The sequence below is a fragment of the Oncorhynchus kisutch genome, linkage group LG17 (assembly GCF_002021735.2).
Source record: "Oncorhynchus kisutch isolate 150728-3 linkage group LG17, Okis_V2, whole genome shotgun sequence".
Lineage (NCBI taxonomy): Eukaryota > Metazoa > Chordata > Actinopteri > Salmoniformes > Salmonidae > Oncorhynchus > Oncorhynchus kisutch.
In genome coordinates this window covers 77339445-77362050 of record NC_034190.2, presented here as the reverse complement: position 1 = coordinate 77362050, position 22606 = coordinate 77339445, and the positions used below count along the sequence as shown (strand labels likewise).

Below are 22606 nucleotides of genomic sequence, written 5' to 3'. Positions count from 1 at the left end.
ATACTATATTCTATTCTATTGGATTTGATTTGTTTTCTTTAATCAAACCTTTATTTTACTAGGCAAGTCAGTTTGGAACACATTGTTATTTTACAATGACGGCCTACCCTGTCCAAACCCTCCCCTAACTCAGACGACGTTGGGCCAATTGTGCACCGCCCTATTGGCCTCCCGATCACGGCCGGTTGTGACACAGCCTGGGATTGAACCAGGGTCTGTAGTGACTCCTCTAGCACTGGGATGCGGTGCCTTAGACTGCTGCGTCAGTAAGAGCACTTTTTGCCAGTCCTTTTAAGCTGCCAGTCCACATCTGCTATTCCTGTCTGGTCCAGCGACGGTGGGTTTGTGCCCATAGATGACGTTGTTGCCGGTGATATGTGAGGCCTAAAAGCCCTCAGTCCAGCCTCTCTCAGCCTATCGCGGACAGTCTGAGTACTGATGGAAGGATTGTGTGTTCCTGGTGTAACTCAGACCGTTGTTGTTGCCATCCTGTACCTGTCCCGCAGGTGTGATGTTCGGATGTACCGATCCTGTGCAGGTGTTACACACGGTCTGCCACGGCGAGGATGATCAGCTGTCCGTCCTGTCTCCCTGTAGCGCTGTCTTAGGCATCTCGCAGTACGGACATTGCAATTTATTGCCCTGGCCACATCTGCAGTCCTCATGCCTCCTTGCAGCATGCCTAAGGCACGTCCACACAGATGAGCAGGGACCCTGGGCATCTTTCTTTTGGTGTTTTTCAGAGTCAGTAGAAAGGCCTCTTTAGTGTCCTAAGTTTTCATAACTGTGACCTTAATTGCCTACCGTCAGTAAGCTGTCAGTGTCTTAACGACCATTCCACAGGTGCATGTTCATTAATTGTTTATTGAACAAGCATAAGCGTTTAAACCCTTTACAATGAAGATCTGTGAAGTTAATTTGTAAAAATCCAATTATCTTTGAAAGACAGGGTCCTGAAAAAGGGACGTTTTTGTTTTTTGCTGAGTTTAGTATATTTGTTGGGTGGGAATTTTAAGGAAAGCTATTATTGCCATTAGTACAGGCATTGTGAAAAACAAGGCTTGTCTTAACCTGTTGCGACGAGCAATCCCGTATCCGGGATCCTATTTATAGCCTCAAGCTCATTACCATACGTTTGTTACGGTTTTCTTCCGTCGAAGGAGAGTCGGACCAAAATGCAGCGTGGTATTCTCGATACATATTTAATGAAGACGAAAAAACATACAATACAAAAACAACAAACGTAACGCGAAAACCTAAACAGTCTAACACAGACAGAGACATGAACAATCACCCACGAAACACTCAAAGAATATGGCTGCCTAAATATGGTTCCCAATCAGAGACAACGAGAATCACCTGCCTCTGATTGAGAACCGCCTCAGGCAACCATAGACTTTGCTAGAACACCCCACTAAGCCACAATCCCAAAACCTACGAAAAACCCCCATACATAAACGCAACACAAAATAAACCCATGTCACACCCTGGCCTGACCAAATAAATAAAGAAAACACAAAATACTAAGACCAGGGCGTGACAACGTTAACTATTCATGAAAATCGCAAATGAAATGAAATAAATATATTTGCTCTGAAGCTTAGCCTTTTGTTAACAACACTGTCATCTCAGATTTTCAAAATATGCTTTTGAACCATAGCTAAACAAGCATTTGTGTAAGAGTATTGATAGCCTAGCATAGCATTAAGCCTGGTATTCAGCATGCAACATTTTCACAAAAACAAGAAAAGCATTCAAATAAAATCATTTACCTTTGAAGAACTTCAGATGTTTTCAATGAGGAGACTCTGTTAGATAGCAAATGTTCAGTTTTTCCAAAAATATTATTTGTGTAGGACAAATCGCTCCGTTTTGTTCATCACGTTTGGGTAAGAAAAAACCTGAAAATTAAGTCATTACAACGCAAACTTTTTTACAAATGAACTCCGTAATATCGACAGAAACATGGCAAACGTTGTTTAGAATCAATCCTCAAGGTGTTTTTCACATATCTATCGATGATAAATCATTCGTGGCAGTTTGGTTTCTCCTCTGAAGAAATGGAACGCGCATGGACCTGGAGATTACGCAATAATTTTGACGCAGGACACCGGGCGGACACCTGGTAAATGTAGTCTCTTATGGTCAATCTTCCAATGATATGCCTACAAATACGTCACAATGCTGCAGACACCTTGGGGAAACGACAGAAAGTGCAGGCTCATTCCTGGCACATTCACAGCCATATAAGGAGACATTGGAACACAGCGCCTTCAGAATCTGGGGCATTTCCTGTATGAAATTTCATCTTGGTTTCGCCTGTAGCATTAGTTCTGGGGCACTCACAGATAATATCTTTGCAGTTTTGGAAACGTCAGTTTTTTTCTTTCCAAAGCTGTCAATTACATGCATAGTCGAGCATCTTTTCATGACAAAATATCTTGTTTAAAACGGGAAAGTTTTTTATCCAAAAATTAAAAGAGCGCCCCCTATCTCGAAGAAGTTAAATGAATTACCGTTGGCCGTTTTCTGATGTGTGCGAGAGATGTAGTAATGTTCCATTCCACAGGCCTAATTTACCTCTCCCTACCATTTAGTTGATCAGTGGGACAGTGGAAAACGAGGAGGAGCGCTGGGGATTGGGCCTGTTTCACTGTAGTCATGTTGGAGTATTAATATAAAGTGATACAGGCCAGGGCTGAAGGCTATTTCAATCAGAACAACGAATTATCCTTTCTGCTCAGTTGAGCTCAACGTAACTACAAATAGGACAAATCTTCACACTACCATCCAGGGAATGTGCCAAATGCCTGATTTTGGTTTGGCAAAGATTTAGTCCGAGGCTCCCTCTTGATCTGTAAACATGTTGAAGATAATCTGTTTAAAACCTGTTAAAGGTGAGGTGATACAAGTTCATCTACCATGTGGGCCTGCATACCCCAGCCAGAGCTTCTGTTAGTGACCATCCAGGGACTGCTAGTGCTTCAAATGCCTAGTTGGCTTGGCAATAATGAACAATGATCTCTTGAGCTGAGAAAACAACATGTTGGCTTAGTCTGAATCTAATGGTGATGGAAGTTCTACTGTCATGTCTGTATGCTGTCGCCAGAGCTGAGCTAAAAATATCAATCTATGGGTGGCTAGTTCCTCTCCTGTCACCCCCTGTGTGCCAGGGTTTCCGTTAGCTGGCAATTGACAGCTTTTGGCCCAATAATATTAAAAATGAAAAGCTGATTTATTAAAGCTGTTGCTGGTCAAAATGATAGCGAGAAAACAATCTAATTGGAAAAATAATGCTTTTTATTCATTGATGGAATTACCAGTCGATGTAAATACATTTGACCATCATGCTTATCGGTCTACAGGTTAATTTGCATAATTGTGTGGAATGAAATTGTCCTGTGTGTATTTTCTTTAGTCATCATGCATCTCATTTATCCAACACAACTATCACATGTGCACAGCACACAGAGCCTCTTTTCAGAGGGATTTCTCCTGCTGCTCCTCAGCTAGTTGCTGCTGGAGTGAAACATGCTTTTATCAGCCCATTCATTGCACAACACTTCAATCGCGTCTTAAAACCGTTTTTTGTGCACGATTTTAAAAATAGCTTTTATTTTTATTTCTCAAATGGTTATTGAAGTGCACCTCACATTCACAATTCAAGTGCAGGCAACAGGCTATCAGTGTGTCATCCACCACTTTACAGTGTGAGCTGGAGGCTGTATGCATTTTGAAAAGATAAAACATTTAGGTTTTAAACAATGAAGTATTTCATATTATGAGGCATTTCTTACCTTGGGTCAAAGTAGCCTATAGGCAAAATCCCACCAATTATTTTCTAAAGACTTAGGCGGTGCACAGCTTACATTTACCCTTTACCCTCATCAGCTTAACATTTACCCTTTACCCTTATCAGCTTAACATTTACCCTTTACCCTTATCAGCTTAATATTTACCCTTATCAGCTTAATATTTACCCTTATCAGCTTAACATTTACCCTTATCAGCTTAACATTTACCCTTATCAGCTTAACATTTACCCTTATCAGCTTAACATTTACCCTTATCAGCTTAACATTTACCCTTATCAGCTTAACATTTACCCTTTACCCTTATCAGCTTAACATTTACCCTTTACCCTTATCAGCTTAATATTTACCCCTTATCAGCTTAATATTTACCCTTATCAGCTTAACATTTACCCTTATCAGCTTAACATTTACCCTTATCAGCTTAACATTTACCCTTATCAGCTTAACATTTACCCTTATCAGCTTAACATTTACCCTTATCAGCTTAACATTTACCCTTTACCCTTATCAGCTTAACATTTACCCTTATCAGCTTAACATTTACCCTTATCAGCTTAACATTTACCCTTTACCCTTATCAGCTTAACATTTACCCTTTACCCTTATCAGCTTAACATTTACCCTTTACCCTTATCAGCTTAATATTTACCCCTTATCAGCTTAATATTTACCCTTATCAGCTTAATATTTACCCTTATCAGCTTAACATTTACCCTTATCAGCTTAACATTTACCCTTATCAGCTTAACATTTACCCTTATCAGCTTAACATTTACCCTTATCAGCTTAACATTTACCCTTATCAGCTTAACATTTACCCTTATCAGCTTAACATTTACCCTTATCTGCTTAACATTGACCCTTATCAGCTTAACATTGACCCTTATCAGCTTAACATTTACCCTTTACCCTTATCAGCTTAACATTTATCCTACCATTTCTACTGTTCTGCTTCCTGTTAGGATTTTCATATGCGCATTTTCATGGAACAGTTTCATTTACATAATAACATTTTTGTTTGGCTTATGCTTGTTCGTGGTTAAAATCTAAAAGTTAAGTCATGCGAATCACTCTGTCACAAAGAACACACTGATAAACCGTGATCCATTGCTCTTTCACACCAAGGATTGGTGATTATCGAGAGGATGGTTGTAAAGATTTTTCAACTTGCTTACTGCAAAGAACTATAGTTTTAATAGAGAATCTGCCATAGATGTTAAACACTTTCCTACATTTCCGCGCAGCAGGCCAGGTACTCCTAAGCATGCTCAGGCACACGTGCGATCCCTCAACATTATCAGGACAAAGAAACCAGACATATGCTCATTGCTCACATGGAGCAGTCCACAGAGCCATTCTGTAGAGAGACTCGCCTGTATCTTTGCCACACACCCCTCCCCTTTTTGTCTCAACATTTGAAATTCTACTCGAGACACATCTTCACACACATTTTAGATGCTTTTCACTTACAGCCGCAACTCAGCCGCAACTCAATAATCAGCTAGGCTTATTGCCACGCTTGCGGCCCAAATTGCGGCCGTCCCGAACAGGTGATTCCTCATCCGTCTAAGTCATGCATTCTGGTGAAGTCTTTTCAATAATTTTCTGTTTCGACTGGGGTAATTATATCATTTTAGCAAATGTATTTCCATTTACAGGGTGTTCGGAAAGTATTCAGACCCCTTTTTCCACATTTTATGTTACAGCCTTACTCTAAATTGATGAGGAAACCAATTAATTTAATCAAACATCACACAATACCCCATAATGACAAAGCAAAAACAGGTTTTTAGAATATATATATATAGATTAAAAAAAAAAAAAAAAAATTGAAAATAAACCAATACCTTATTTACATATGAAACTCATTGAGTTCCTGTTTCCATTGATCGTCCTTGATGTTTTGACAACTTGATTGGAGTCCACCTGTGGTAAATTCAATTGATTGGACATGATTTGGAAAGGTACACACCTGTCTATATATAAGGTCCCACAGTTGACAGTGCGTGTCAGAGCAAAAACCAAGCCATGAGGTCGAATGAATTGTCCGTAGAGCTTCTAGACAGGATTGTGTCGAGGCACAGATCTGGGGAGGGGTACCAAAAAATATCTGCAGCATTGAAGGTTCCCAAGACATCGATTCTTCAACGGAAGAAGTTTGGAACCACCAAGACTGTTCTTAGAGCTGGCCACCCAGCCAAACTGAGCAATCAGGGGAGAAGGGCCTTGGTCAGGGAGGTGACCAAGAACCCAATGGTCACTCTGACAGAGCTCCAGAGTTCCTCTGTGGAGATGGGAGAACCTTCCAGAAGGACAACCATCTGCAGCCCTCCACCAATCAGGCCTAATCAAGATTGAGGGAAAGATGAACGGAGAAAAGTACAGCGAGATCCTTGATGAAAACCTGTTCAGGATCTCAGACTGTGGCGAAGTTTCACATTCCAACAGGACCATGATCCCAAGCACAGCCAAGACAACGCAGAAGTGGCTTTGGGACACGTCTCTGAAATGTGCTTGAGTGGCCCAGCCAGAGCCCGGACTTGAACCCGACCGAACGTCTCTGGAGAGACCTGAAAGTAGTTATGCAGCGACGATCCCCATCCAACCTGACAGATCTTGAGAAGAATGGGAGAAGCTCCCCAAATACAGGTGTGTCAAGCTTGTAGTGTCATTCCCAAGACTCAAGGCTGTAATCGCTGCCAAAGGTGCTTTAACAAAGTACTGAGTAAAGGGTCTGAATACTTATGTAAATTAGATATTTCAGTTTATTTTTTAATACATTTGCAAAAATGTCTAAACCTGTTTTTGCTTTGTCTTTATGGGGTTTTGTGTTTAGATTGCTGAGGAATTTGTTTTGTTGAATCCATTTTAGAGTAAGGCTGTAACGTTACAAAATGTGGAGAAAGTTATGGGGTCCAAATACTTTCCGAATGCACTGTACTTCCGTATTGGACCCACCACAATGCATTTATCTCCTGTTCTATTGATATTCCTACCAACTTTCTTTCGTTGTCCGGGAGCCAAAGGTACAATCCTAGTCGTCATAGCAGCCCATCCCCAGATTCTCCCTCTTTCTAAGTTTCTAACAGAGACGTTTATCTCTGTCACTTATGGAACTGCTATCAGGTGTGTTGTTTTAAAATGGTGTTTTCCCAGGTGTGTTGTTTTAAAATGGTGTTTTCCCAGGTGTGCTGTTTTAAAATGGTGTTTTCCCAGGTGTGCTGTTTAAAATTGTGTTTTCCCAGGTGTGCTGTTTAAAATGGTGTTTTCCCAGGTGCGTGACCGGGAAATCTTCCTGGTCATGTTGTCAACGTGTGTGCGGGTCACCCTGTTTGTTTATCGGTTTGTATTTCTGTCTGGGTGTTTTTGTCCTCTGTCCTCACACAACTAGCTGCAGTGTGGTCAGGGAACACACACTGGGTGCGAGGACTGACTGCTTTACATGATTGACATGGTGCTGAAACAGGGTTCTGAACCAGGAAGCACAGTCAAATTACACCTCTTGGCTACTAGCATATGAATACTGGCTGTGTCTGAAAACCCATACTTGCGTTATAGATGGTAGGCTATATATATGCTAAAAAAAAGACAAGACACAGACCAGATTTAAAAAAACAGATGACATCAGTTGTCACTTTCAACCACAGCCTCAAGAACAACACAGAGGATGCATTGTTAGATGCATTAATGCTCTAAAACGAAAAAAGATGCACTGTTACTAAATATATATTGTGTTACATTTATACCGAACAAAAATATAAATGCAACTGAGTTACAGTTCATATGAGGAAATCAGTCAATTGAAACAAATGAATTAGGCCCTAATCAATAGATTTCACATGACTGGGAATACAGATATGCATCTGTTAGTCACAGATACCTTTAAAAAGAAAAAGTAGTGGTGTGGATCAGAAAACCTCTAACCTTGTTCTGAACACCTTCAAAACAAAGGTCACATGGTTTGGTAAGAAGAATGCCCCTCTTCCCACCAGTGAGATTACTACCTCTGATGGTTATGTTATGAGGGGTATGATAATCTTAGTTATGAGGGGCATGATAATCTTAGTTATGAGGGGTATGATAATCTTAGTTATGAGGGGCATGATAATCTTAGTTATGTTACGAGGGGTATGAAATGATGGTGTTTTAATTGTGTAATTTACTCATGTTTAGGTAGTTTGCCCATTGAGCCAGTTGGCCCCAGTCAGTTAGGAGACTGTTCTCCCATCAACACATTCCTCTAGTTTGTGTCTAAATAGCACCCTATTCCCTATATAGTGCACTACTTTTGACCTGAGCGTTATGGGCCCTGGTGAAAGTAGTGCACTATATGAGGCTGTGAATGAAGTTCCATTTGGAATGCTTTCCTGTAGTCTCAATACACTGGAAGCTGCTTGTGGCAGGCGAGACACTCATATCCTGCCTTCTGGACTCTAATACATACAAATTGCAGCAAGTGTTGTTCACAAACAGTTGGTGATGTAGACTTGCCCATGTTGCCCGGGTCATTTCCCGCTCTGTCTTCCCAGCTCCAGGCCTGGGTGTCTGGGGTGTGATGCAGGCGGTGCTGTCTTCCCAGCTCCAGGCCTGGGTGTCTGTGGTGTGATGCAGGCGGTGCTGTCTTCCCAGCGCCAGGCCTGGGTGTCTGGGGTGTGATGCAGGCGGTGCTGTCTTCCCAGCTCCAGGCCTGGGTGTCTGGGGTGTGATGCAGGCGGTGCTGTCTTCCCAGCGCCAGGCCTGGGTGTCTGGGGTGTGATGCAGGCGGTGCTGTCTTCCCAGCTCCAGGCCTGGGTGTCTGGGGTGTGATGCAGGCGGTGCTGTCTTCCCAGCTCCAGGCCTGGGTGTCTGGGGTGTGATGCAGGCGGTGCTGTCTTCCCAGCGCCAGGCCTGGGTGTCTGGGGTGTGATGCAGGCGGTGCTGTCTTTCCAGGCCTGGCTGTCTGGGGTGTGATGCAGGCGGTGCTGTCTTCCCAGCTCCAGACCTGGGTGTCTGGGGTGTGATGCAGGCGGTGCTGTCTTCCCAGCTCCAGGCCTGGGTGTCTGGGGTGTGATGCAGGCGGTGCTGTCTTCCCAGCTCCAGGCCTGGGTGTCTGGGGTGTGATGCAGGCGGTGCTGTCTTTCCAGGCCTGGGTGTCTGGGGTGTGATGCAGGCGGTGCTGTCTTCCCAGCTCCAGGCCTGGGTGTCTGGGGTGTGATGCAGGCGGTGCTGTCTTTCCAGGCCTGGGTGTCTGGGGTGTGATGCAGGCGGTGCTGTCTTCCCAGCTCCAGGCGTGGGTGTCTGGGGTGTGATGCAGGCGGTGCTGTCTTCCCAGCTCCAGGCCTGGGTGTCTGGGGTGTGATGCAGGCGGTGCTGTCTTTCCAGGCCTGGGTGTCTGGGGTGTGATGCAGGCGGTGCTGTCTTCCCAGCTCCAGGCCTGGGTGTCTGGGGTGTGATGCAGGCGGTGCTGTCTTTCCAGGCCTGGGTGTCTGGGGTGTGATGCAGGCGGTGCTGTCTTCCCAGCTCCAGACCTGGGTGTCTGGGGTGTGATGCAGGCGGTGCTGTCTTCCCAGCTCTGGGCCGGATATGATACAGCCTGGATCCCACTGTCTGCTACAGTAGCTAGGTCCAAGAGGCTGCTCTGGGTCCAAGAGGCTGCTCTGGGTCCAAGAGGCTGCTCTGGGTCCAAGAGGCTGCTCTGGGTCCAAGAGGCTGCTCTGGGTCCAAGAGGCTGCTCTGGGTCCAAGAGGCTGCTCTGGGTCCAAGAGGCTGCTCTGGGTCCAAGAGGCTGCTCTGGGTCCAAGAGGCTGCTCTGGGTCCAAGAGGCTGCTCTGGGTCCAAGAGGCTGCTCTGGGTCCAAGAGGCTGCTCTGGGTCCAAGAGGCTGCTCTGGGTCCAAGAGGCTGCTCTGGGTCCAAGAGGCTGCTCTGGGTCCAAGAGGCTGCTCTGGGTCCAAGAGGCTGCTCTGGGTCCAAGAGGCTGCTCTGGGTCCAAGAGGCTGCTCTGGGTCCAAGAGGCTGCTCTGGGTCCAAGAGGCTGCTCTGGGTCCAAGAGGCTGCTCTGGGTCCAAGAGGCTGCTCTGGGTCCAAGAGGCTGCTCTGGGTCCAAGAGGCTGCTCTGGGTCCAAGAGGCTGCTCTGGGTCCAAGAGGCTGCTCTGGGTCCAAGAGGCTGCTCTGGGTCCAAGAGGCTGCTCTGGGTCCAAGAGGCTTCTAAACAGCTTCTAACTAATAAACAAAAGTGAAATAAAAAATAAAAATGCAACAGTAAACATTACACAAAGAATAAAGACATTTTAAATGTCATATGTGCAAATAGTGAAAGTACAAAAGGTAAAATTGTGCAATCCGTTTTATCACCAAAGCCCCATATACTACCCACCATTGCGACCTGTACGCTCTCGTTGGTGCAATCCGTTTTATCACCAAAGCCCCATATACTACCCACCATTGCGACCTGTACGCTCTCGTTGGCTGGCCCTCGCTTCATACTCGTCGCCAAACCCACTGGCTCCATGTCATCTACAAGACCCTGCTAGGTAAAGTCCCCCCTTATCTCAGCTCGCTGGTCACCATAGCATCTCCCACCTGTAGCACACGCTCCAGCAGGTATATCTCTCTAGTCACCCCCAAAACCAATTCTTTCTTTGGCCGCCTCTCCTTCCAGTTCTCTGCTGCCAATGACTGGAACGAACTACAAAAATCTCTCAAACTGGAAACACTTATCTCCCTCACTAGCTTTTAGCACCAACTGTCAGAGCAGCTCACAGATTACTGCACCTGTACATAGCCCACCTATAATTTAGCCCAAACAACTACCTCTTTCCCAACTGTATTTAATTTTAATTTATTTATTTATTTTGCTCCTTTGCACCCCATTATTTTTTATTTCTACTTTGCACATTCTTCCATTGCAAAACTACCATTCCAGTATTTTACTTGCTATATTGTATTTACTTTGCCATCGTGGCCTTTTTTGCCTTTACCTCCCTTCTCACCTCATTTGCTCACATTGTATATAGACTTGTTTATACTGCATTATTGACTGTATGTTTGTTTTTACTCCATGTGTAACTCTGTGTCGTTTTATCTGTCGAACTGCTATGCTTTATCTTGGCCAGGTCGCAATTGTAAATGAGAACCTGTTCTCAACTTGCCTACCTGGTTAAATAAAGGTAAAATAAATAAATAAATAAATAAAAATTAACATAAATATGAGTTGTATTTACAATGGTGTTTGTTCTTCACTGGTTGACCTTTTTCTTGTGGCAACAGGTCACACATATTGCTGCTGTGATGGCACACTGGTATTTCACCCGATAGATATGGGACTTTATCAAAATACGATTTGTTTTCAAATTCTTTGTATCTGTGTAATCTGAGGGAAATATGTGTCTCTAATATGGTCCTACATTTGGCAGGAGGTTAGGAAGTGCAGCTCAGTTTCCACCTCACACTCACACAGTCACTAATGTATTTCATTCTACTTCCTGCCCTTCCTCTCTGTTTTATGTATTTTAAAAGTTCACATCTCACAAAATGAATGTGTCACCTAAAATAACCCATTGCAGTAGTTCTGTGATAATAGTTGTTCCACTAAGGAATGTCAAACAGGGCGAGGGAAAGAGCTGTTAGTGCCTTCAAGACAAAACACACAACACCCGTTGTTGAACTTTGGGTTTCCTCTCGCTCTCTCTCTCTACTCTCTCACTCTATTCAATTCAAAGGGGCTTTATTGTCATGGGAAACATACGTTTATGTTGCCAAAGCAAGTGAAATAAACACTAAACAAAAGTGAGAAGAAACAAAAAACAGCATCAGCAAAACCGATGTTTATAAACAGTAAACATTGCACTCAAAAAGGTAAAAAACAACAACAATATAGGCATTTAAAGTGTTATATTATGAGCTATGTACACTGTTTTAGTAATGTGCAAATAGTTGTAGTACGAATAGTAGGGGAAAATAAATAAGAAATATTGTTGTTTGTGCTACACTGGTTTCCCTTTTCTCATGGCAACAGGTCACACATCTGGCTCCTGTGATGGCACACTGTGGTATTTCATCTAACAGATATGAGAGTTTATCAAAGTTTGATTTCTTTTCTAGAGCCTTATTTTGTGGATCTGTGTAATCTGAGGGAAATATGTGTCTCTAATGTGGCCATACTTTTGTTTCCACCTCATTTTGTGGGCTGTGAGCACATAGGCTGACCTGGCTCTCAAGAGAAGACAGGCTATGGCAGCCTCTCAATAGCAAGGCTATGCTCACTGAGTCTGTACATAGTCAAAGCTTTCCTTAAGTTTGGGTCAGTCACAGTGGTCAGGTATTCTGCAACTGTACTCTTTGTTTAGGGCCAGACATTCTTCCAATTTGCTCCATTTTTGGTTGATTCTTTCTAGGGCTTGGTGGTGTATCATATTTGACGATATACCGGTATTGATGCACAGACTGTTTTGGATTTCTACTTCTATAACGGTATTTGAACGTATGGTTTGTAGAAGGTGCTATGCCGTGGGTAATGTCCATTTTCATAGTTTACAACACTACTTGAGTCATCTCTTTCTGCTCTCTCACCAGGCTGCTTTCCACACAGACCTAGCCCCACCCCCTGTCACTCAAGGAGCGTGTTTGTTGTTCCTCAACCACCAGACACTTGCTTTCTGTCTGCATGGTGAATGCAGCACATGCAACAATGTTGATGACAACGATGTTTCCACTTTGCTTCTTAATATAAAACCTCAAGCGCTTTATAATTGCAATATTAGGTTGTTTGCTGATGTAAGAAACACAACTAGTTTGTCTTTTCGTTGCAAGTTTTAGCTAAATTGTGTTAGCTGCTAATCACTAGTTAGCTGGCTAGCTAGCTAATCAATGTACTGAGTCAAGGCAAACGTAGCTAGCTAATACATCCTGATACCAGTGCTGGTGTTGGCCTAAATCAGCATGTTTGTTCAACAGTATATTCTAAATCAAAGCGGAATAGGCGAAGCATGTATATGTTGGCTACATGAAGAAACAGATTATAGGGTGTCCAAGGAAATGCTGACCATCACTTTGGTTCCTACCCTGTCACAATAACTCCTCCCTGGCATTTTCATTTGTTGTCATGTCAAACAACACTGTATTCAAAGTGCCCACTATTATTTATATTCTAACTATAGAATTAGAATAAACATTCTCGTTCCATGATTCCAACAGTTCACCCAAGTGTTTTGATCTAAATCGCAAGTCTAACATTTTGGTAAGAAGTAAGGCCTCGTTTTCTTGTCCATATCGTGCAGCCCTACGTGGCAGTGTGGAAATGATCTCAAATGAGTGCTGGAAATGCAGGAAACTAGTTTTGGTTGAATTGAACAGCATAAAACTACTGGACGGGAGAAACCCAATTTGAAATCACTTAGAATGTATGTGTTGCCCATACTCATAAAACTTGTATTATTCAACAATCATAAACTACCATTCTACTGTCATATGTCAACAGAAGAACAAAGACCGTGATATGATGTTTGGGCCATATCGCCCAGCTCTAATTATTTCTAGTGTGTCCAATTAGTTTTTTGTCTTTTCTCAATTTCGTTGATCTAATTGTGTTGCTGTCCTGGGGCTCTGTGCTGGCTGAGGGGACTTTTCTCTAGGTTCCTCTCTCTGTCGTTGAGGGCTTTGTGATGGAATTTGTAGGCATCGCTTCCTTTTTAGGTGGTTGTAGAATTTAACAGCTTTTTTCTGGATTTTGAACTATCACTCTCTCTCCCTCTCCTCCTCCCTCTCTCACTCTCTCCTCCCTCTCTCACTCTCTCCCCCCTCCCTCTCTCCCCCCTCCCTCTCTCTCCCTCCTCTCTTCCTCCTCTCCCCCTATGCCTCTCCCTCCCTCTCTCTCAATTTAATTCAAGGAGCTTCATAGGCATGAGAAACATGTTAACATTGCCAAAGCAAGTGAAGTAGATACAAAAGTGAAATAAACAATAAATTGAACAGTAAAAATTACACTCACAAAAGACATTACAAATGTCATATTATGTATATATTCAGTGTTGTAACAATGTTCAAAAGGGAAAATAAATAAGCATAAAAATGGGTTGTATTTACAATGGTGTCTGTTCTTCACTGGTTGCCCTTTTCTTGTGGCAACAGGTCACAAATCTTGCTGCTGTGATGTCACACTGGTATTTCACCCAGTAGATATGGGAGTTTATCAAAATTGGGTTGTTTTTGAATTCTTTGTGGATCTGTGTAATCTGAGGGAAATATGTGTCTCTCTGGTCATATATTTGGCCTGATTTTAGGAAGTGCAGCTCCGTTTCAACTTCATTTTGTGCACAGCGTGCACATAGCCTGTCTTCTCTTGAGAGCCAGGTCTGCCTACGGTGGCCTTTCTCAATAGCAAGGCTATGCTCACTGAGTCTGTACATAGTCAAAGCTTTCTTTAAGTTTGGGTCAGTCACAGTGGTCAGTGTTCTGCCACTGTGTACTCTCTGTTTAGGGCCAAATAGCATTCTAGTTTGCTCTGTTTTTTTTGTTAATTCTTACCAAGGAATCTTTTTGTTTTCTCATGATTTGGTTGGGTCTAATTGTGTTGCTGTCCTGGGGCTCTGTGGGGTCTGTTTGTAGTTGTCAACAGAGCCCCAGGACCAGCTTGCTTAGGGGACTCTTCTCCAGGTTAATTTCTCTGTAGGTGATGGTTTTGTTATGGAAGGTATGGGAATCGCTTCCTTTTAGGTGGTTGAAGAATTTAACGGCTCTTTTCTGGAATTTGATCATTTGTGGGTATCAGCCTAATTCTTCTCTGCATGCATTACTTGCTGTTGACACGGGGGATATTTTTGCAGAATTCTGCATGCAATCTCAATTTGGTGGTTGTCCCATTGTGAGAATTCTTGGTTGGTGAGCAGACCTCACAACTAGGAGTCGACCGATTTAATCGGAAGAGCCGATTTCAAGTTTTCATAACAATCGGAAATCGGTAATTTTGGACGACGATTTTTTTATTGTATTTTTATACCTTTATTTAACTAGGCAAGTCAGTTAAGAACACATTCTTATTTTCAATGACGGCCTAGAAACGGTGGGTTAACTGCCTCGTTAAGGGGCAAAACGACAGATTTTCACCTTGTCAGCTCGGTGTCAGCTCGGTGTCAGCTCGGTGTCAGCTCGGTGTCAGCTCGGTGTCAGCTCGGTGTCAGCTCGGTGTCAGCTCGGTCACACCAGCCTCATCTCGGGAGTTGATAGGTTTGAAGTCATAAACAGGCTTGATGCACAACGAAGAGCTGCTGGCAAAACGCACGAAAGTGCTGTTTGAATGAATGTTTACGCGCCTGCTTCTGCCTACCACCGCTCAGTCAGATACTTAGATACTTGTATGCTCAGTCAGATTATATGCAACACCGGACACGCTAGATAATATCTAGTAATATCATCAACCATGTGTAGTTAACTAGTGATTATAATTGATTGTTTTTTATAAGATAAGTTCAATGCTAGCTAGCAACTTAGCTTGGCTTACTGCGTTTGCGTAACAGGCAGTCTCCTTGTGGAATGCAACGAGAGAGAGACAGGTTGTTATTTTGTTGGACTAGTTAACTGTAAGGGTGCAAGATTGGATCCCCCGAACTGACAAGGTGAAAATCTGTCTTTCTGCCCCTTAACGAGGCAGTTAACCCAACATTCCTAGGCCGCCATTGAAAAGAAGAATATGTTTTTAACTGACTTGCCTAGTTAAATAAAGATGTTAAAAAAATATCAAAAAATTGGCAAATCGGCGCCCTAAAATACAGATTTCCCGATTGTTATGAAAACTTGAAATCGGCCCTAATTAATCGGCCATTCCGATTAATCGGTCGACCTCTACCATAAAGTGTCCAATGTTGTTGGTTGTGTGGTTTGACCCCAGGCCAGTAAGTGTGAGCCTGCTGAGCATCTGGTACATGCCATTGGCGCTTGGGCTAGTGTAAGAGTGTGGGTTGGGCCTGTTTGCCTGCTCATGGCCTGGCAGTATGTGTGACTTCCATGATGAGGCCCTCTTTACGGGGGTGGGATGCATGGGGTGGGCAGGAGGGGCATAGGTCTGATCAGAGGGGTCCTAAATGGGGTGTGGGCATGGTTAATGTGGGGGGGTGGTTGATTGGGTGTGGATGTGGCTGGTGGTATTGTGGTCTCTGTGTAGGTCCGGGGGAAGAGTGTCTCGCTGGTCTGGGCGGGGTGTCTATGGATCTGTTGCTCCTGTGTGAAGTGTTGGGGCTGCGGTTGAGAGACATGTCCTTTAGAGTCCGGGCGAAGGTGGGCAGTGCTGCCTTGCATGGGTGGACGTAGTGCTGGGCGATATGACGATTATATATCGCGTGACGATAGAAAAACGTCTATCGTTTCATATTATGCTCGTTCATTTATTTTGTTGCCGCAAATCACAATCTTTACGGCAATATTTTTTTGTCAATTGGACAATGCTTTGCGTGACGTGTGGAAGGAAATTTGCAACACAAACAAACATGGAGGAGAGTGAATTTGACACAGAGCATGGAGACACGGAGCTCATACCTAAAAGAGGGTCAACTTCGGTCGCATGGACGTGGTTTGGGTATGAAAAGTCTGACACGGACCAGAAAACTGTCCTCTACAAAATATGCAGCAGGCCAGTCCTGACAACCGGCTCAAACACCACTAAGCTCTTTTACCACCTACGCAAGAATCATGTGAAACAGAACGGTTCTACAATGAGACCCAAAAAAGTACAGTCGCGTGCTCAAAACAAACCCCTGTCTCAAGATGTTGCAAGAGGCTTTTGCCCGCGGCACAGCATATGGCAAAGAACCATGAAGATGGAAGGAGATAACAGCTGCTGTTACAACTTACATCTGCAAAGACATGGCACCAATTTACACGGTCGAGAAACGGGGGTTTCGTGAGTTGGTGCCAACACTCAACCCAAGGTACCACATGCAAATTGATATGTACACGTATTAATGCCAAAATAACATGCGAAACAGGCAAGCCCCCCCAAAATATATATATTTTATGCCTATATTTATTTGGTTTGCAACTATAGTTGAAGTGTTTTCTATTTACCATTTTTTAGTTTTTGTTACTTGTTGCTTAATTGAAAATTTGCACAGGTTCTAAATAAACCAATAAAATATGACTAAGTACCTTTTTTTTATTGAGTATAATTCAAAATGTAATAAGTAATAGGCCTTTACATGTGGTCATTTTATATAAACTATTTATTCATTGAATTGACAGAAAATGTGCTATATTGTGATATGTATCGTTATTGGGATATGAAATGACCTTTATTGGGATATGAGATTTTGGCCATATGGCCCAGCCCTAGGTGGACCTGGTCATAAAGGCTGTTCTAGTCCAGGGTGGACCTGGTCATAAAGGCTGTTCTAGTCCAGGGTGGACCTGGTCATAAAGGCTGTTCTAGTCCAGGGTGGACCTGGTCATAAAGGCTGTTCTAGTCCAGGGTGGACCTGGTCATAAAGGCTGTTCTAGTCCAGGGTGGACCTGGTCATAAAGGCTGTTCTAGTCCAGGGTGGACCTGGTTATAAAGGCTGTTCTAGTCCAGGGTGGACCTGGTTATAAAGGCTGTTCTAGTCCAGGGTGGACCTGGTTATAAAGGCTGTTCTAGTCCAGGGTGGACCTGGTTATAAAGGCTGTTCTAGTCCAGGGTGGACCTGGTTATAAAGGCTGTTCTAGTCCAGGGTGGACCTGTTATAAGGCTGTTTCAGGGTTAAGTCCAGGGTGGACCTGGTATAAAGGCTGTTCTAGTCCAGGGTGGACCTGGTTATAAAGGCTGTTCTAGTCCAGGGTGGACCTGGTTATAAAGGCTGTTCTAGTCCAGGGTGGACCTGGTTATAAAGGCTGTTCTAGTCCAGGGTGGACCTGGTCATAAAGGCTGTTCTAGTCCAGGGTGGACCTGGTTATAAAGGCTGTTCTAGTCCAGGGTGGACCTGGTTATAAAGGCTGTTCTAGTCCAGGGTGGACCTGGTCATAAAGGCTGTTCTAGTCCAGGGTGGACCTGGTCATAAAGGCTGTTCTAGTCCAGGGTGGACCTGGTCATAAAGGCTGTTCTAGTCCAGGGTGGACCTGGTCATAAAGGCTGTTCTAGTCCAGGGTGGACCTGGTCATAAAGGCTGTTCTAGTCCAGGGTGGACCTGGTCATAAAGGCTGTTCTAGTCCAGGGTGGACCTGGTCATAAAGGCTGTTCTAGTCCAGGGTGGACCTGGTCATAAAGGCTGTTCTAGTCCAGGGTGGACCTGGTCATAAAGGCTGTTCTAGTCCAGGGTGGACCTGGTCATAAAGGCTGTTCTAGTCCAGGGTGGACCTGGTCATAAAGGCTGTTCTAGTCCAGGGTGGACCTGGTTATAAAGGCTGTTCTAGTCCAGGGTGGACCTGGTTATAAAGGCTGTTCTAGTCCAGGGTGGACCTGGTTATAAAGGCTGTTCTAGTCCAGGGTGGACCTGGTTATAAAGGCTGTTCAAGTCCAGGGTGGAGTGGTGGACCAGGTAAACATTTGGTTTTGAGGCACAGTCACGGGAAATACTTGCGTTTACCCACTGTAAGGTAGCAGTCTTTTTGTGGTAGCAGGGATGATATAACCGCTTGTGCATTGGGAAAAATAGGAGAAGCTTTTTCAGTCACTCCCTTGAGTGCTATGGCCACCCTTTCCTGCTGTGTTCTCAGGTGGTTTGTGCCTGTGTGTATTATTATGTGGCTAGGTGACCCTAGTTGGTCCTCAGACAGAAGGTCTAGGGTTCGCTGGGTGTATTATCATGTGGCTGGGTGAACCTAGTAGGTCCTCAGACAGAATGTCTAGGGGTTGTCGGGGGGGGGTTGCTCAGAGTGGGTGAGATCCCCTGGGCTTGGGGTTCTTCATTTGTCTGTTCTGCTGTGATGTTTGCGTGTTCAGGGTCTGGGTTGGACTATTCTGCTGTGGTGTCGAGACTTTTGTCGGAAGCTGAGGTGGGCTGTTCTGCCGGCTTCTCTGTGGGGGTGCCCACCTCTCTAGTGGGTTGTTCTCTGTCACACGCCATCCCCCTCACCCTCTCCTCCAGCAGTCGGATCCTCTCCTCTAGTGCTCTGTTCTTCTCCTGCTCCTGCTATTTTTTCCTGTTGAAGTTGACTCACCAGTCTGGAGTGCAGTTATGTCTCTCTCCACCTCCAGCTCTCCAGGTCGAGTTAAGGGGGTGTTGTTGTGCTGGACTTGTCTGGGTCTGGGCTGACTGGGGTGTAATCACCTGCTGTTCCAGCTCCACCTGCCTTACCATCAGCTGGGTAAATGTATTCTTCATTTCAATGAGGGGTTAGTCCTCTGTACGGGGAGGTTGACTTTCCGCTTGGGGTCGCTTGTCTGTAGGGTTATATAATGAAGAGGTCTATTTCACAAGGGAGAGCTTCTCCTGCTGAGCTAATTCTTTGATTAGGTGAAAGTCCCGCAGAAACTGTTTGGGGTTGCCTTGTACCAATACTGTTCCTGACTTACAGAGATTTATATTAGCTGACTCCGAGTCCTCGTTGTCTAGTATCCTGAGTTTCCACCCCTCGGTAGTGTGCTAATATAGCACTGTGCCCAGCCAGGGATGGTCTGTGTGGAAGATGAGGTTGCTGATGTTCCCATTTTTATAATAGTCAGCAAAAAGTGTCTCTTGATTTTCCATAAGAAGCTTCATTTTGTGCTCTTTTCGTGTTTTATCATTCTTTACATACACAGGGTACTGTATTTTAATTACCTTTGTACAGCTGGAGGCAGCTTCTAAGGCCTCTCCATTTGGTTGGAGTAGACTGTTTGACTCCCCCCCCCCCCCCCCCCCCCCCCCTCCCCTCTATCCTGTCCCTCTCTTCCTCCCCACCCTCTCCTCCTTCCCCCTCTATCCTGTCCCTCTCTTCCTCCCCCAACCCTCTCCTCCCTCCCCCTCTATCCTGTCCCTCTCCTCCCCCTCACTCTCCTCCTCTCCCCTCCCTCTCCTCCTCCCCCCCACTCTCCTCCTCCCCCCCACTCTCCTCCTCTCCCCCTCACTCTCCTCCCTCCCCCTCTATCCTGACCCTCCCCCTCTATCCTGTCCCTTTCCTCCTTCTCCTCCCTCCCCCTCTATCCTGTCCCTTTCCTCCTTCTCCTCCCTCCCCTTCTATCCTGTCCCTTTCCTCCTTCTCCTCCCTCCCCTTCTATCCTGTCCCTCTCCTCCTTCTCCTCCCTCCCCCTCTATCCTGTCCCTCTCCTCCTTCCCCCTCCCTCTCCTCCTTCCCCCTCTATCCTGTCCCCCTCCTCCTCCCTCTCCTCCTCCCCCCCTCAATCCTGTCCCTCTCCTCCTCCCCCTCTCTCTCTCTCCTCCTTTTCCTCCCTCCCCCTCTATCCTGTCCCTTTCCTCCTTCTCCTCCCTCCCCCTCTATCCTGTCCCTTTCCTCCTTCTCCTCCCTCCCCTTCTATCCTGTCCCTCTCCTCCTTCCCCCTCCCTCCCCCTCTATCCTGTCCCTCTCCTCCTCACCCCTCCCTCTCCTCCTCCTCCCTCTCTCTCCCCTCCCCCTTCCCCTCTCCCCCTTCCCCCTCTATCCTATCCCTCTCCTCCTCCCCTCTCCCCCTTCCCCCTCTATCCTGTTCCTCTCCCCCTTCCCCCCTCCCTCTCCATCTCTATCTCTCTTTCCATTGTTATTTGAAACACTGTGTTATGTTCTCTCACTTCCCTGACCAACACGTCTCTCTCATCACATGTTTATCTTCCTCTATTCTGAGCTGCCTGACACCGGGGGGGGGGGCACTTGTTGGCTTTGAGGGGACACTTTTTCTCATGTGGGGGGGGGGGGGGGGGTGTTTGCAATGTGTGAAAGCCTTTCGACTTACCCCACTCCTATCGCTCCCAGTGATGCTGTCGCTAGTCACACAAGGGTATATGTGTGTGTGGTTTTTGGGAGAGTTTAGGGAATGTGTGGATTTACACTGCAGTAGTGGGAGTGTTGTTCGGGGCCAAACCCCCAAAGCTGACCGACATCCCCTGGATGAAGTGTATTATGATGCCTGAGTTTGGTTCAGTGGTTAAAGTCACTGCTCTAGGTACCTATGCAGTCCCCTGCCTACGCGGGGTGCAGTCCCCTGCCTCTTTGGGGTGGATTCACAGTCCCTACGTGGGGTGCAGTCCCCTGCCTACGTGGGGTGGATTCACAGTCCCTACGTGGGGTGCAGTCCCCTGCCTACGTGGGGTGGATTCACAGTCCCTACGTGGGGTGCAGTCCCCCGCCTACGTGGGGTGGATTCACAGTCCCTACGTGGGGTGCAGTCCCCCGCCTACGTGGGGTGGATTCACAGTCCCTACGTGGGGTGGATTCGCAGTCCCTACGTGGGGTGGATTCGCAGTCCCTACGTGGGGTGGATTCGCAGTCCCTACGTGGGGTGGATTCGCAGTCCCTACGTGGGGTGGATTCGCAGTCCCTACGTGGGGTGGATTCGCAGTCCCTACGTGGGGTGGATTCGCAGTCCCTACGTGGGGTGGATTCGCAGTCCCTACGTGGGGTGGATTCGCAGTCCCTACGTGGGGTGGATTCGCAGTCCCTACGTGGGGTGGATTCGCAGTCCCTACGTGGGGTGGATTCGCAGTCCCTACGTGGGGTGGATTCGCAGTCCCTACGTGGGGTGGATTCGCAGTCCCTACGTGGGGTGGATTCGCAGTCCCTACGTGGGGTGGATTCGCAGTCCCTACGTGGGGTGGATTCGCAGTCCCTACGTGGGGTGGATTCGCAGTCCCTAAGTGGGGTGGATTCGCAGTCCCTACGTGGGGTGGATTCCCGGCCCCTACACTTCTATACACGATGTCCTCTGTCTCCCTTCTCATTTCATGTCTATCCCTGTCAGTGAAGCAGGAACAATACAGGGGGAGTGTGATGTTAGTGTGATGACTAGACAGACTTTAGAGTTGGTGTTCTATCTAGTTCGTCTCCAGGTCCTATGTCTTGATTGATAGTAGTGTTAATGTGGTGACTGACTGGTGACTGTCTTGTTGATTGTTGGTAGTGTTAATGTGGTGACTGTGTCTTGTTGATTGATAGTAGTGTTAATGTGGTGACTGTATGTCTTGTTGATTGATAGTAGTGTTAATGTGGTGACTGTCTTGTTGATTGATAGTAGTGTTAGTGTGGTGACTGACTGGTGACTATGTCTTGTTGATTGATGGTGGTGTTAGTGTGGTGACTGTCTTGTTGATTGATAGTAGTTTTATAATGGTGACTGTCTTGTTGATTGATAGTAGTGTTAATGTGGTGACTGTCTTGTTGATTGATAGTAGTGTTAATGTGGTGACTGTCTTGTTGATTGATAGTAGTGTTAATGTGGTGACTGTCTTGTTGATTGATAGTAGTTTTATAATGGTGACTGTCTTGTTGATTGATAGTAGTGTTAATGTGTTGATTTGATAGTGTTAATGTGGTGACTGTCTTGTTGATTGATAGTAGTGTTAATGTGGTGACTGTCTTGTTGATTGATAGTAGTGTTAATGTGGTGACTGTCTTGTTGATTGATAGTAGTGTTAATGTGGTGACTGTCTTGTTGATTGATAGTAGTGTTAATGTGGTGACTGTCTTGTTGATTGATAGTAGTGTTAATGTGGTGACTGTCTTGTTGATTGATAGTAGTGTTAATGTGGTGACTGTCTTGTTGATTGATAGTAGTTTTATAATGGTGACTGTCTTGTTGATTGATAGTAGTGTTAATGTGGTGACTGTCTTGTTGATTGATAGTAGTGTTAATGTGGTGACTGTCTTGTTGATTGATAGTAGTGTTAGTGTGGTGACTGTCTTGTTGATTGATAGTAGTGTTAATGTGTTGATTTGATAGTG

General features: G+C 45.3%; 1 protein-coding gene across 2 annotated transcripts in view; it reads left to right on the top strand.

The window, feature by feature from the left end:
* LOC109907080 (disco-interacting protein 2 homolog B-A) overlaps window positions 1-22606 on the top strand; it is an 88760-nt gene that overhangs the window by 17202 nt on the left and 48952 nt on the right. The window lies entirely within an intron of this gene.